This window comes from Symphalangus syndactylus, chromosome 12, assembly GCF_028878055.3.
Source record: "Symphalangus syndactylus isolate Jambi chromosome 12, NHGRI_mSymSyn1-v2.1_pri, whole genome shotgun sequence".
NCBI classification, from domain to species: domain Eukaryota; kingdom Metazoa; phylum Chordata; class Mammalia; order Primates; family Hylobatidae; genus Symphalangus; species Symphalangus syndactylus.
This window is the reverse complement of record NC_072441.2, coordinates 132,172,915-132,182,983: the sequence shown is the minus strand read 5'-3', so window position 1 is coordinate 132,182,983 and position 10,069 is coordinate 132,172,915. Positions and strand designations below refer to the sequence as shown.

The window sequence follows — 10,069 nt, the reverse complement described above, 5'->3', positions numbered from 1 at the left end:
AGAAACCCCATCTCTACTAAAAATACAAAATTAGCCACGTGTGGTGGCGCTTGCCTGTAATCCCAGCTACTCTGGAGGCTGAGGCAGGTGAATCGCTTGAAACGGGGAAGCAGAGGTTGCAGAGAGCTGAGATAGCGCCACTGCACTCCAGCCTGGGCAACAAGAGCGAAACTCTGTCTCAAAAAAAAAAAAACCACAAACACAAAAACTCCTTGCTGTAATTTTAGGTGTGAACTTGGGCAAGTCTTAAACCCATTAAACCTTACTTTTCTCAACTGTAAAATGGGAATACTATTAATACTTTATTGTGATTATGTAGTTCAGTACAGTACTTAGTTCTTATTATAAATTAGAAATGTTAGCTGCTATTAGTATAACTCTTCCATCCTTCACACTTATAACACCCAGAATACAGTGTAGCTGTTTCAAGCCTTCAGACTCTTTTTTTTAAGACGGAGTTTCGCTTTTCTTGCCCAGGCAGGAGTGCAAAGGCACAACTTCAGCTCACTGCAACCTCCACCTCCAGCGTTCAAGCGATTCTCCTGCATCAGCCTCCCAAGTAGCTGGGATTACAGGCACCCACCACCATGCCCGGCTAATTTTTTGTATTTTTAGTAGAGACAAGGTTTCACTATGTCAGCCAGGCTGGTCTTAAACTCCTGACCTCAGTTGATCTACCTGCCTCAGCCTCCCAAAGTGCTGGGATTACAGGAGTGAGCCACTGCGCCCAGCCGCCTTCAGACTTTTGTTCGAACCTGGAAAACTCTTTCCCTAGAGAAAACATGTCTTTCGAGAGTCAGCTGAAGCATTACTTCCTCTCCAGCTGTCTCTTACCTTCACGCATTCCCAGGATTTACAATTCCCCTCCTTTGTGTCCAAACAATAGCTTGTATAGCCAAAAAAATATTTTAAGCAATTTTAGTTTTACATTTCTTCCTCTGCCTGCTAGAGTGACTTTCTGGAGAGTAGGATGTGGGTAACATCTGTCTCTATGTCCCCAAAGTCACAACAAAGCATCTGATATAAAATAGCAGCTCAGTCAGTGAGCATTCAATCAACAGTATCATGTTTCTGTCTCTGTCCCCAGCTCCCTAACTCCCTTGGCTCTTATAGTAGGATAATGAATGAAGAAGTGCTGTGTCATGCTCATTGAGCATCTCAGTTTTGGTTATTTTCATACTACTTTGCATAGAAGTGGTTTATTTGCTTCTTCCTTCTTTGCCTGAGGCTGAATAGTTATTTGGCATTATTCCTTTTTTTAATTTTTATATAACTTTTACTCTTTTTTATCAGGCAGCCACCCGAGCCAGTGTAGGCTCAGAGAGACTCCCCTTTCTTTCTTGCAGGAGCAAGGGCAGCATGAAAGTTCAGAGCTTAATAATGGATGGTTATTGGCTATGGGCAGGCTAAACCAATACACAGTACATACAGTCATACTTCAGCCCAAAGAAAATTGCCACCTATTGTATTCACCATATGCCAGGCATTGGGCTGGGCATTTGAGTTTATTTTTCTAATTTAAGAACAAAAGCCGGGCGTGGTGGCTCACGCCTGTAATCCCAGCACTTTGGGAGGCCAAGGCAGGCAGATCACGAGGTCAGGAGTTTGAGACCAGCCTAACCAACATGGTGAAAACCTGTTTCTACTAAAAATACAAAAATTAGCTGAGCGTGGTGGCAGGCACTTGCAATCCCAGCTTCTCAGGAGGCTGCTGCAGGAGAATCACTTGAACCCTGGAGGCAGAGGTTGCAGTGAGCTGAGATCCCGCCACTGCACTCCAACCTGGGCGACAGAGCAAGACTGTCTCAAAAAAAAAGAAAAGAAAAAAGAACTAAAAGAGAGTAGAGCACATTTGGCACTTGCCTGTAGTCCCAGCTACTTGGTAGGCTGAGGTGAGAGGATCACTTGAGCCCTGGAGTTTGAGCCCAGCCTAGGCAGTGCTGCAAGAATCGGTCTCTAAACAAACAAACAAACAAAAAAACAGGAAAAAAAAAAAGAGTTATCCTGGCCTAGAGAAGTGTTAACAGTCTATCCCCTTAAGAACATAAAAGTGAAATAACTGGACAGAGTACCGAAAAAAGAAGAAATCTGTTGAACAAGTCTAAGTGATTTGTAGAGTCTCTCCAAAGGACAGTAAAGATCTCAGAACCATGGGGAGGAGACTTTCTTGCAGGGTCTGGTGTATACCTCTAGTTCTATTTTTAGATATATTCCATTATGTTCTCTTCATTTGCTCACCATTAGCATGGGAATTATTCCCCTTGTTTTATTTATATTTGTAGTAACAAGTCTAGCACAGTAACTGGCATAGAAGTACTTAATAAATATTACAATGTATCGAAGACTTTTGAGATGTAGAATTAAATTATTTGAACTACGTTTTAGCAAGTTGACTCTGGAAGCTGTGTAATGAATGAATTTAGTGACTAGGAGATTAGGCAAAGAGAGCAACTGGGAGGCCACGGCAATGGTCCAGACAAGAGAAGTCTCAGAACTGTAGTGTGACATTAGCAGCAGGGTAGAAAGAAGGAAATACAAGGTATATTTCTTCAGGCTTTAGGATTAATTGGATTTACAATGAAAGGAAAGAGTAAATTAAATCCAGTTTCTTGGTGACATGAGTGATGTCATTAACCTGTGACATAGGAAACACTGGAAGAAAAGCAGGTTTGAGGTTTAAAATAATGATAAACGGGCCGGGAGCATTGGCTCACGCCTGTAATCCCAACATTTTGGGAGGCCAAGGCAGGAGGATCATCTGAGGTCAGGAGTTCGATATCAGCCTGGCCAACATGATGAAACCCTGTCTCCACCAAAAACACAAAAATCAGCTGGGCATGGTGGCGGACACCTGTAGTCCCAGCTACTCCGGAGGCTGAGGCAGGAGAATCGCTTGAACCCGGGAGGCGGAGGTTGCAGTGAGCCGAGATCGCACCACTGCACTCCAGCCTGGACGACAAGAGCGAGACTCCGTCTCAAAAAAAAAAAAAAATGCCGGGTGTGGTGGCTCATGCCTGTAATTTCAGCACTTTGGGAGGCCGAGGCAGGTGGATTGTCTGAGCTCAGGAGTTCGAGACCAGCCTGGGCAACACGGTGAAACCCCCGTCTCTGCTAAAATACAAAAAAAAAAAAAATTAACCGGGTGTAGCAGTGTGTCCCTGTAATCCCAGCTACTCAGGAGGCTGAGGCAAGAGAATTGCTTGAACCCAGGAGGAGGAGGTTGCAGTGAGCCAAGATCGCACCACTACACTCCAGCCTGGGCAACAGAACAAGACTCCGTCTCAAAAAAAAAAAAAAAAAAAAAAAAGCAGTAGTTACATCACTGCACTAATTTGCTGTGGGAGACAGTTACCTGACTCATCAACAGCCGTTGTCTCTTCTTCACAGCCAACTAAATGTAAAAGGTAAGGCAATTCAATGTAAGTATAAAGCCCATGTCCCAGGACAGCAATCATTTTAACAGTAGGACTTGCTAACCTAATAGTAGCCTGCTATAAACTTATAAGCCATTAAAATTAAACCTATAAACCATGAAACTAAATGCTCTCAGATAATTGTAACAACAAATGCAAAATAAAATAATGGACGCCGGGCATGGTGGTGCATGCCTGTAAAGCCAGCACTTTGGGAGACCGAGGTGGGCAGATCACTTGAGCCCAGGAATTTGAGATCAACCTGGGCAACATGGCGAAACTCCATCTCCACAAAAAATAAAAAATTAGCCCAGTGTGGTGGTGTGCGCCTGTGGTCCTAACTAGTCCAGAGGCTGAGGTGGGAGGATCGCTTGAGTCCCAGAGCTTGAGGCTGCAGTGAGCCGAGATGGCGCTACTGCACTCCAGCCTGGGTGACAGAGTGAGCAGAGTGAGACCCTGTCTCAAAAAATAATAAAATAAAATAATGGGAACCCAAATCACAAGATAGCACTCATTTTTCTTTTTTTTTCTCTTTTTCTATTTATTTATTTATTTATTTATTTATTTATTTATTTATTTTGAGACAGAGTCTTGCTCTGCTGCCCAGGCTGGAGTGCAGCAGCATGGTTTCGGCTCACTGCAACCTCCACCTCCTGGGTTCAAGCAATTCTTGTGCCTCAGCCTCCCAAGTAGCTGGAATTACAGGTATGTGCCACCATGCCTGGCCGATTTTTGTATTTTTAATAGAGACAGGATTATGCCATGCTGTCCAGCCTGGTTTTGAACGCCTGGTCTCAAGGGATTCACCCACCTCGGCCTCCCAAAGTGCTGGCATTACAGGCTGAGTCACAGCTATCTGGCTTATTTTTCATGCAGATGATTTAGAATATGTTTATGTTAAATTTTTTTAGATTATCACTAAAAGAAAACAGTTGAATTCTTCAATTTACAAGGATTCAATTTTTAAAATTATATTTGAATGTACAGAGGCCTACAAATACCAATTTCAGAAACACTGTTATCAAGGATATCTATTTGTTAAAATTGAATACAACTGAAAGTAATGGATTAACTGCAAATAACAAGCTTAATTAATTTAATTAATTAATTTTTCCCATTTAACAAGGAGACAGGGCCGGGCACAGTGGCTCATGCCTGTAATCCCAGCACTTTGGGAGGTCAAGGCGGGTGGATCACTTGAGGTCGGGAGTTCAAGACCAGCCTGACCAACATGGAGAAACCCCGTGTCTATGAAAAATACAAAATTAGCCGGACATAGTGGCACATGCCTATAATCTCAACTACTCGGGAGGCTGAGGCAGGAGAATCGCTTGAACCTGGAAGGCGGAGGTTGCAGTGAGCCAAGATCATGCCATTTGCATTCCAGCCTGGGCAACAAGATGAGCTCCGTCTCAAATAAAAAAAAAAAAAAAACAAGTAGACAGGGCCAGGTGGAGTGGCTCATGATTGTAATCCCAGCATTTTGGGAGGCCGAGATGAGAGGATCATTTGAGCTGAGGAGTTCGAGACCAGCCTGGGCGACATAGGGGTGTCTCTACAAAAAATTAACCAAACAAACAAACAAAAAACAGCCAAACATGATGACGTATGCCTGTAGTCCCAGCTACCCAGGAGGCTGAGGTGAGAGGATTGATTGAATCCAGGGAGTTTAGGCCACAGTGAGCCATGAATGCACCACTGCACTCCAGCCTGAGCGACAGAGCAAGACCCTGCCTCAAAAAAAAAAAGCGAAACAAAATGATAAAAAGCAAGTAAGGCAGGGCACAGTGACTCACGCCTGTAATCCTAGCACTTTGGGAGGCCGAGGCAGGTAGATTACTTGAGGTCAGGAGTTCAAAACCAGCGTGGCCAACATGGTGAAACTTCGTCTCTACTAAAAATACAAAAAAAATAGCCAGGCGTGGTGGTAGACACCTGTAATCCCAGCTACTCTGGAGGCTGAGGCAGGAGAATTGCTTAAACCCGGGACGTGATCACGCCACTGCACTCCAGACTGGGCTACAGAGCAAGGCTCTGTCTCAAAAAAAAAAAAAGAAAAAAAGCAAGTAGACAGCTATTGCAGTATGTTAAGCTCCATAGAGACAGCACCAGGGCAAGGGAGAGCCTGACAGGCACAGGGTGACTCTGTGCCTCACTGAGGAAAAATAACTAGACATGAGCAAAGGAGGTCCTCAGAAACCTAGAGGCAAAATGTCATCATATGCATTCTTCGTGCAAAACTTGTCGAGAGGAACATAAGCACCCAGAGGCTTCAGTCAGCTTCTCAGAGTTTTCTCTTTTTTTTTTTTCAGATGGAGTCTTGCTCCCATCACACAGGCTGGAGTGCAGTGGTGCGATCTCGGCTCACTGCAACCTCTGCCTCCCGGGTTCAAGCGATTCTCCTGCCTCAGCCTCCTGAGTAGCTGGGATTACAGGTGTGCGCCACCATGCCTGGCTAATTTTTGTATTTTTAATAGAGACAGGGTTTTTGCCATGTTGGCCAGGCTGGTCTCGAAATCCTGACCTCAGGTGATCCACCTGACTCAGCCTCCCAAAGTGCTAGGATTACAGGTGTGAGCCACCACGCCCAGCCAGCGTTTTCTAAGAGTGCTCAGAGAGGTAGAAAGCTGTATCTGCTAAAGAGAAAGGAAAATTTGAAGACATGGCAAAGGTGGACAAGGCCCGTTATAAAAAAGAAATGAAAACCTATGTCCCCCGTAAAGGGGAGACAAAAAGAAGTTCAAAGATTCCAGTGCATCCAAAAGGCCTCCTGTAGCCTTTTTGTCTTTCTGTTCTGAGTATTGCCCAAAAATCAAAGGAGAACACCCAGGCCTATTCATTGGTGATGTTGCAAAGAAATCGGGAGAGATGTGGAACAACACTGCTGCAGTCGGGCGCGGTGGCTCACGCCTGTAATCCCAGCACTTTGGGAGGCCGAGGCGGGCAGATCACTTGAGGTCAGGAGTTCAAGACCATCCTGGCCAACATGGTGAAACCCCTTCTCTACTAAAAATACAAAAATTAGCCAGGCGTGGTGGTGCATGCCTGTAATCCCAACTACTCAGGAGGCTGAGGCAGGAGAATCGCTTGAACCTGGGAGGCGGAGGTTGCAGTGAGCTGAGATCGCACCATTGCACTCCAGCCTGGGCAATAGAGTGAGACTCTGTCTCAAAAAAACAATGACCAAAAAAACACTGCTGCAGATGGCAAGTAGCCTTATGAAAAGAAGGCTGAGAAGCTAAAGGAAAAATATGAAATGGATATTGTTGCATATCGAGCTAAAGGAAAGCCTGATATAGCAAAAAAGGGAGTCGTCAAGGCTGAAAAAACGCAAGAGAAAGAAGGAAGGGGAGAAAGATGAGGAAGATGAGGACGAGGAGGAAGATGAAGATGATTAATAAATTGGTTCTATCAGCTGGGCGCGGTGGCTCACGCTTGTAATGCCAGCACTTTGGGAGGCCGAGGCGGGCGGATCACAAGGTCAGGAGATCGAGACCACGGTGAAACCCCGTCTCTACTAAAAATACAAAAAAATTAGCCGGGCGTGGTGGCGGGCGCCTGTAGTCCCAGCTACTCGGAGAGGCTGAGGCAGGAGAATGGCGTGAACCCAGGAGGCGGAGCTTGCAGTGAGCCGAGATTGCACCACTGCACTCCAGCCTGGGCGACAGAGCGAGACTCCATCTCAAAAAAATAAATAAATAAATAAATAAATAAATAAATAAATAAATAAATAGGTTCTATCACATTTTTTTTTGTCTAAAAAGCATTTAACCCTTCTGTATACAAATTACTCCCTTTAAAGAAAAAATCGATGCCGGGCGCCGTGGCTCACGCCCGTAATCCCAACACTTTGGGAGGCCAAAGTGGGCAGATCACCTGAGGTCAGGAGTTCAAGACCAGCCTGGCCAACATGGCGAAACCCCATCTCTACAAAAATACAAAAATTAGCTGGTTATGGTGGTGTGTGCCTGCAATCCCAGCTACTAGGGAGGCTGAGTCATGAGAATCGTTTGAATCCGGGAGGCAGAGATTGCAGTGAGCTGAGATGGCGCCATTACACTCCAGCCTAGGCGACAGAGCGAGACTTCATCTCAAAAAAAAAAAAAGAAAAAGAAAAAAATTGAAATGTAAGGCTGTGTAGGGTTTGTTTTTAAACTATACAGTGTCTTTTTTGTATAGTTAACACACTACTAAATGTGTCTTTACACATTATCTTTTAGTTTTTTTAGAGACGGAGTCTTGCTCTGTTGCCCAAGCTGGAGTGCAGTGGCACGATCATAGCTCACTGCAGCCTGGAATTCTTGGGCTCAAGCAATCCTCTTACCTCAGGCTTCTGAGTAGCTGGGACTGCAGATGGTTGCCACCATGCCTGGCTAATGAAAAAAAAAAATTTTTTTTTTTTGAGATGGAGTTTTGCTCTTGTTGCCCAGGCTGGAGTCCAGTGTCATGATCTCTGCTCGCTGCAACCTCTGCCTCCTGAGTTCAAGTAATTCTCCTGTCTCAACCTTCTGAGAAATTGGGATTACAGGAGCTCGCCACCACACCAGGCTAATTTTTTGTATTTTTAGTAGAGATGGGGTTTCACCATGTTGGTCAGGCTGGTCTCGAACTCCTGACCTCAGGTGGTCCGCCCACCTTGGTCTCCCAAAGTGCTGGCCACCACGCCCGACCTACAAAAATTTTTTTTGTTGGCCGGGAGCGGTGGCTCACACCTGTAATTCCAGCACTTTGGGAGGCTGAGGCAGGTAGATCACGAGGTCAGGAGATCGAGACCATCCTGGCTAACACAGTGAAACCCCGTCTCTACTAAAAATACAAGAAATTAGCCAGGTGTGGTGGCAGGCGCCTGTAGTCCCAGCTAATAGGGAGGCTGAGGCAGGAGAATGGCGTGAACTCGGGAGGCGGAGCTTGCAGTGAGCAGAGATCGCGCCACTGCACTCCAGCCTGGGCAACAGAGTGAGACTCTGTCTCAAAAAAAAAAAAAAATTTTTTTTGTTGTTTAGACAGAGACTCATTATGTTGTCCAGACTTGTCTTCAATTCCTGGGCTCAAGCAATCCTTCTCCCTTGGCCTCCCAAAGTGCCGTGACTATATAGTTTTTTGATTAGAAAAAAAAAAAAATACAAGTTAAAAACTGGTATGATCATTCCATACTGCTATCAGGAACTCAGCTCACTGCAACCTCCAACTCCATGGTTCAAGTGATTCTCCTGCCTCAGCCTCCCAAGTAGCTGGGACTATAGGCATGCACCGCCATGCACAGCTAATTTTTGTATATTTAGTAGAGATGGGGTTTCACCATGTTGGTCAGGATGGTCTCGATCTCCTGACCTCATGATCTGCCCGCCTCAGCCTCCCAGAGTTCTGGGATTACAGCTGTGAGCCTGGCCTACTTTTATTCTCATGATAACACTACAGTCACAAAATGTCTGCCCTACTTCCAGCCTGGACAACATAGTAAGACCCAGTCTCCAAAAAAAAAAAATTAAAATCATTAAAAAAATAAAAAATAAATGTATTTAAGTTGCTCTTTACCTAGTCTTTTTTTCTAAGAGATGAGTTCTCACTGTATTGCCCAGGCGGGTCTTGAACTCCTGGGGTCAAGAGATTCTCTCACCTTGGCCTCCCAAAGTGCTAGGATTATAGGTGTGAATACTGTGCCCAGCCTACCTAATCTTTATTTGAACTTTTTTCTTTTCTTTTTGAGATGGCATCTTGCTCTGTTGACCAGGCCAGAGTGCAGTGGCACAATCTCAGCTCACTGCAACTTCTGCCTGCCAGGTTCAAGCAATTCTCCTGCCTTGGCCTCCTGAGTAGCTGGGATCACAGGCATGCACCACCACACCTGGCTAATTTTTGTATTTTTAGTTAAGACAGGGTTTCGCCATGTTGGCCAGGCTGGTCTCTAATTCCTGACCTCAGGTGGGGACCTCTTGGCCTCCCAAAGTGCTGGGATTACATGCATGAGCCAACACGCCTGGCCTTTTTTTTTTTTGAGATGGAGTCTTGCTCTGTCGCCCAGGCTGGAGTGCAGTGGCTCAATCTTGGTTCACTGCAACCTCAGCCTCCTGAGTAGCTGGGATGATAGGTGCCTGCCGCCACTCCTGGCTAATGTATTTTTAGCAGAGACAGGGTTTCACCATACTGGTCAGGCTGGTCTCAAACTCTTGAGCTCAGGTGATTCACCCGCCTGGACCTCCCAAAGTGCTGGGATTATAAGCCACCACACCCGGCTTTTTTTTTTTTTTTTTTTTTGAGAGATGAAGTGGGCTGTGAGTGCTGGCTCATGCCTATAGTTGCAGCATTTTCGGGGTGCTAAAGCAGTAGGATCACTTGAGCCCAGGAATTCAAGACCAGCCTGGGCAACATGGTAAGACCTCATCTCTACAAAAATTAAAAATTAGCTATGTGTGGTGGTATGTACCTGTAGTCCCAGGAGCTTGGGAGGCTGACGTGGGAGGATTGCTTGAGCCTTGGAGGTTGAGGCTGTAGTGAGCTATGATCGTGCCACTGCAGTCCAGCCTGGGCAACAGAGTGACACCCTGTCTCCAAAAACAACCAAAAAAAGGAGAGATGGGGTCTTGCTCTGTCACCCTGGCTGGAGTGCAGTGGCTGATGATGGGTCACTGCAGCCTCAAACTCCCCAGCTCAAGTGA

At 45.5% G+C, this 10,069-nt stretch overlaps 1 pseudogene; it reads left to right on the top strand.

Moving 5' to 3' along the window:
• The first annotated feature begins 5,588 nt into the window (after nt 1-5,588).
• Nucleotides 5,589-6,811, top strand: LOC129469146 (high mobility group protein B1-like; annotated as a pseudogene).
• The last annotated feature ends 3,258 nt before the right edge of the window (nt 6,812-10,069 follow it).